The 5,363-nt window shown below is 46.8% G+C and overlaps 1 protein-coding gene across 10 annotated transcripts in view; it reads right to left on the bottom strand.

The window, feature by feature from the left end:
- Positions 1 to 2,734, bottom strand: part of TJAP1 (tight junction associated protein 1) — a 29,010-nt gene extending 26,276 nt beyond the window's left edge. For 7 of the 10 annotated variants that reach the window (XM_037745328.1, XM_037745336.1, XM_037745327.1 and 4 more), the window contains exons 1-2: positions 2,641 to 2,734; positions 2,043 to 2,127 (exon numbers count right to left, since the gene is read on the bottom strand). The gene's annotated coding sequence lies outside the window, so the exon portion shown is untranslated. Of the gene's footprint in view, positions 1 to 2,042; positions 2,158 to 2,640 lie in introns of all 10 variants that reach the window. The other 3 variants (XM_037745329.1, XM_037745330.1, XM_037745333.1) reach the window with 3 other exon arrangements.
- Positions 2,735 to 5,363: the final 2,629 nt, after the last annotated feature.

The following is a 5,363-nucleotide window of genomic DNA, read 5'->3' as shown; positions in this document are numbered from 1 at the left end:
AAAAAAAAAAAAAAAAAAGTCAAAAATTAAATGAGTTAATATATAAAAAGCCCTTACAACAATCCTAGGCAAAGAATGTGCTCAATAAGCAGTATTATTGTTATTATTATCATCATTACTTAACTGCAAAGACAATTCTACAGCCTCAGCTTCAAACAGGAAATCACTGGCATCTTAATATTGCTTTAAATAGCCTAATGAGGATATTCTCACCACAAAAAAGATCTGTATTATCCAAATGCTGTTTCATCTCTTTAACATCAGGCTAGCAGCCCAAACCAGTGCAGATGCTTTATAAAGAGAGAGCAGGTTCAACCATGAAGCAGAAATTAATGCTGAGATCTCACTAGTATAACTAAAACTTACTATCAGGCACTGAGTAAACATATTAATGTATTAACTAATTTACCCTCACAACAACTCTATGCGATAGGTACTCTTACTACCCCCATTTGATTGATGAGAAAACTGGGGCATACAGAGCTACAAATGGCAAAGTCAGGTTTTGAACTAGGCAGCCTGGCTCCACAGTCAGTGCTTTCTTTTTTTGTTATTTCTTAGAGACTGGGTCTCCTACGTTGCCCAGGCTGGAGTACAATGGCTATTCGCAGGGGCCATCATAGTGCACTCGCACTCCTAGCCTCAAGTTTTCCTCCCGTCTCAGTCTCTCAAGTAGCTGGGACTACAAATACAGTCAAACAAACAAGAGATACAAATTGCCACTAGGCATATTTAAGTTAAGACTACAGGGACATGCCACCATTATTAACAGTGCTCAGAATCAGTGTTATTAACCATTATGTGTGCGCACCACACTACCCTTGGGTGATTACAATTTCAAAGGGTGCACAAATTGTCCTCAGAAAAAGAAGGTTCTCAACCTTCAGTAATGGAGTCACAGCTACATATCATCAGTTCTTCAGATACCTAAAGTTACTGAAGCTGACCTGGTAACAGTTATTTGGGTTGTTCTGCCTGGAGTAAGCCTTTGGTTGGGGGGATGGGTAGACAGCAGATGGTTAATGAAGAGTTCTAGATCAAACCAGACCTCCCAGTCCACCATGAAGCGATGCTGATCCCAAAACAGGATTCAGTAAGAAGCTACTCCCAACTCTAGCTAGGGCATAACACTCACCAAAGGAAGTGAATGCTACATTCACTGTGTTCTCTGGCTCCAGTTCCCCTCCTTTCTTTCCAGCACCAAATCCACTACCTCTCAGGCCATGCTTGGTTTGGCTAACGAAACTGATTTTTTTCAAAAGTGGTTTGATGGGAAAATCACAAAGGAGAGAAAAAACTACCAAAAACAGCAAGTTCCATAATCCTTTCCTTCCATCAACACACTGGACCAACTGTAAAGCAGCTCTCAAATATTAGGGGTCTCAAGGATAGGGAGTGAGGTGCTAAACATTTCCAGAGCTTTACATTAGTCCGCTTGACCCCTAACCAGAAACTGATCTACATTTTTTCTCGCTAATCCCAACCTGTCTTTCTCTCACCTCTGAGACCCCCACCAAAATCCACATCCCCAGAGGAACCCCAATGAGCACTTCTTACTGAAACAGCAAAAGTAGACACACAGCAAGAACGAATTCAGGAGTTGGTGACAGCAAGTACCTAAATGGTCAGTGAACACGATCAGAATTTGTTTTCTCATGACTCCCCACCATCTGTCACCCACAAATCTCCACTTCTAGGCAGGATGCCAAAGTGAAGATGTGATGGAGAAATTGAAGCAGAAACAAGGAGCATGTAAGAAACTGCATGTGACAGGGATCTGTTAAAATCCTTCAGCCTGGTTACTAGGCCTCTGTCCAGTTTTGCTTGCATAGGTTAAGGCGTACAAGGCTCAATTCTACACCAACTCTCAAAAGTCAGCCTACAATCTACGTCAAACACTAACTTAAGGACTTCAGAGAAAGGACAACCTCTATAGAAGAGAGTCCTTCTCAGACCAAATGATTCTTGGCATCACTCTAAGCCCATGCATCCTCCTCCCAGGGAGCATGTCAGTCAGAAACCTGTCACTGGAAGCACCTTACCCGCTCTGGGGTTGGGCTGGGGCAAGTCTTCTTTCCAAGTAGGCACTGTAATTTCTTCCAGTCCCTGGGGCACCTGAATCTTCAGCTGAAATTGGGGCAGATGCTGCTACAGAAGCTGTGGAAAGGCTGATCTAAGCCTAGAAGAGGGTCATTTGACTGGCTTTAATTCCCTCCTTAGCACATCTGCCCGGCATCCTCCAGATCTCTCTTCCTCACTATCCCACTCTACTAGAAAGATCCCTTTCCCCACTGGCCGGACAGATATAGTCGGGCCTCTGTCCCACGCTCTAGGCTTCTTTATTCGCGGATAAGAAATTCTCCTCCAACTTGTAACTCTGCTTCTCCAGGGCCCGCACACCACCTACTTGTGGCTGCCCCGCCCCAAATCCCTCTCCCGCTAAGGCTGCCACTAGACCCTAGGGCCCCAGTCCTCCGCCCCAGCTCCTTTTTTTCCTCTCCGTCTCGGACCTTCCTCCGTTCCATGTCCTCTTTTCAACCTGGGAGCCAGTCCCCCCTTCGCCCCTACTACAGGCTAGGGTCCTCGCAATCCTCCCCAACTCTGGCTTCCCCGCCCGACTACTCCAACCCCACAACAAACTTTCCGCCGCCGCCAGCTGCGTTCAGGCCGCCATCTTGCCGCGGGGCAGGCCGGGTACTGGCCAAGGCTGCGGGAATCCCCACGCACTTGGCGTCGCGCGTCATCGGGGGCGGCGCCATGGGGGCGGGGCCTCGGGTTGGGGAACTGGGCTACGAAATGATGGCGGAAAGTGGGGCTCTCCTGAAAGCGGGGATTGGAAGCCTGGCCACCGGAGAAGGAAGGATGTGTCAGGAACAGAGCAATTGCAGGAAGTGGGGAAAGACTCAAGTACTGAAAGAAAAAAAAAAAGAATAGGGGAACCCACCTCAAAGATATGGTGGGAGAGAGAATCGTGCTACTGGGTTTGGCATCCGGAAATCCGCAGGATCCAGCCAATTCCACCTTCAACAGCCTCATTTTTTTTTTTTTTTTAACCTCTCCCGGAGACTTTAAGTTTCCAAATTGTCCTTTGTTTTCAGGACATCAGGCCTTAAGATGTCTTAACTTCTTTCCTCCTCCCTTGCATCATCAGTTCTTCCTACTCATTCCAACCATCAACTCAAATGTTACCTCCTCCAGAAAGTCTTTCCTTCAGTGCTTTTTTTTTTTTTTTTTTTTCAGACGGAGTCTCGCTCTGTCGCCAGGCTGGAGTGCGGTGGCACGATCTCGGCCAACAGCAACCTCCGACTCCCGAGTTCAAGCAATTTTCCTGCCTCAGCCTCCCGAGTAGCTGGGACTAGAGGCGTGCACTACCACGCCCAGCTAATTTTTTGTATTTTTAGTAGAGACGGGGTTTCACCATGTTGGCCAGGCTGGTCTCGAACGCCTGACCTCGTGTTCCTCCCGCCTCAGCCTCCCAAAGTGCTGGGATTACAGGTGTGAGCCACCGTGCCCAGCCCAGTGCTCCTTTTGCTGGGCATCACTAGAAACTTGTACATAGCTTTATTGTAGCTGTCTCATGCAGTGTAATTATTTATTTACATGTTATATCATTTTTGCCCTGCTGCTTCTTCAGTGCAAAAACTATCTCTGATTGCATCTTCATACCCCCTAGCAGGTGCTCGGCACACAATAAAATGCCTCATGAATAAATGGCATGTCTTCCTCCAATGCACTAAGCATATTTCTGCCTCAGGGTCTCTAAGTTTGCTGTTCCCCATACCCGGAATGTTCTTCCTCCAGATATTGATGCTCATTTGTGTCTTTGCTCAAGTGTCATCACTTTGGAGAAGACTTGCTTGGCCACTCAATCTAAATCAGCATCCCTATTCTTCTTTACCCTGCTTTAATGTTTTCATTCATAGCACTTATCATTATCAGACATTATATTAGATATTTATTTGTTTATTGACCATCTCCCCACTACGAAGCAAACTCCAGAGGTCTGGAATGTTTTCTCACTCATCACAGCATCCCCAGTGTCTAAAACAACACCTGGCATAGTAGGTATTCAATAAATTTTTTTAATTCTGCTTTTTAAATTAATTAATAATTTTTTTTGAGACAGGGTCTCACTCTGTTGCCCAGGCTGGAATGCAGTGGTGTGATCTCAGCTCATTGCAACCTCCACCTCCCGGGTTCAAGTGATTCACCTGCCTCAGCTTCCTGTGTAGCTGGAATTACAGGCACGTGCCACTGTGCCCAGCAAATTTTTTGTATTTTTAATAGAGACGTGGGTTTTACCATGTTGGCTAGGCTGGTCTCAAACTCCTGACCTCAAGCAATCTGCCCACCTCAGCCTCCCAAAGTACTGGCATTACAGGCGTGAGCCACTGCACCCTGCCAATAGAATGAATGTATAGTATGGAGGTGAGTGATTGACAGATTTTGGAATATAGTGGTGGAGAAGAAGTGTTGAAAATACTGTAAAATAAGAAAACGCATAGATGGAAGTTACATAACCTCAAGGCTCCACTTAGCCCTATCAGGAACAGTAGCAAAGACAGGCCCCCAGACTCAGCAAAGAAGAAAGTGAGATGAGAACCAGGTGGAATTCTGGAGCTGGGTCCTCAGGGAGCACAGCCATCCTAGGAAAGCCCCGGGGCACCGAGCAGGCCAGGTAGACGAAATGAGGCAGGCTGGAGGCCAGGAGTCTCCTCTGACCTAAAGACAACATCCACCCCAGCCCAGGCCTCTCTTGGCCAGATGGTTCCGGAGAAGCATCTGTCCCTCCATAAATTATCCAGGGCTCCCTCCAGCCTATCCTCTCTGGTGACAGCCGGAACAATTGTCCAGGAATTCCATCTGCTCCCCTATCCCTCTCTCCTCCACAACTCATCAACATTTCAGAGCAGCAAGGTATCCCATTTCCCTGGACCTAGGGATGGAGCTGGGTCTGCCCCTTGGTGAAGCTGTTATCAAGTACCCACCCCCATCAAGACACACACACAAAAACCTCAGCAGAGCTTCCCAGATCCCCAGAGGAAGAGGTCAGCCATCTTTATTTTTCATCCCATCCATGCCTTTCTATCCCATACATCTTTTTAAAAATAAACTTATTAAAATTACACTAAATAAACTAATCATATAGCTTTTGGTACAGCTTAAAATGAAGGCTTTCGGGCCGGGCACGGTGGCTCAAGCCTGTAATCCCAGCACTTTGGGAGGCCGAGGCGGGTGGATCATGACATCAAGAGATCGAGACCATCCTGGTCAACATGGTGAAACCCCGTCTCTACTAAAAATACAAAAAATTAGCTGGGCATGGTGGCGCGTGCCTGTAATCCCAGCTACTCAGGAGGCAG

This window comes from Cebus imitator, unplaced genomic scaffold, assembly GCF_001604975.1.
Source record: "Cebus imitator isolate Cc_AM_T3 unplaced genomic scaffold, Cebus_imitator-1.0 Scaffold197, whole genome shotgun sequence".
Taxonomy (NCBI): Eukaryota; Metazoa; Chordata; class Mammalia; order Primates; family Cebidae; genus Cebus; species Cebus imitator.
This window is presented reverse-complemented; position numbering and strand designations above follow the sequence as displayed.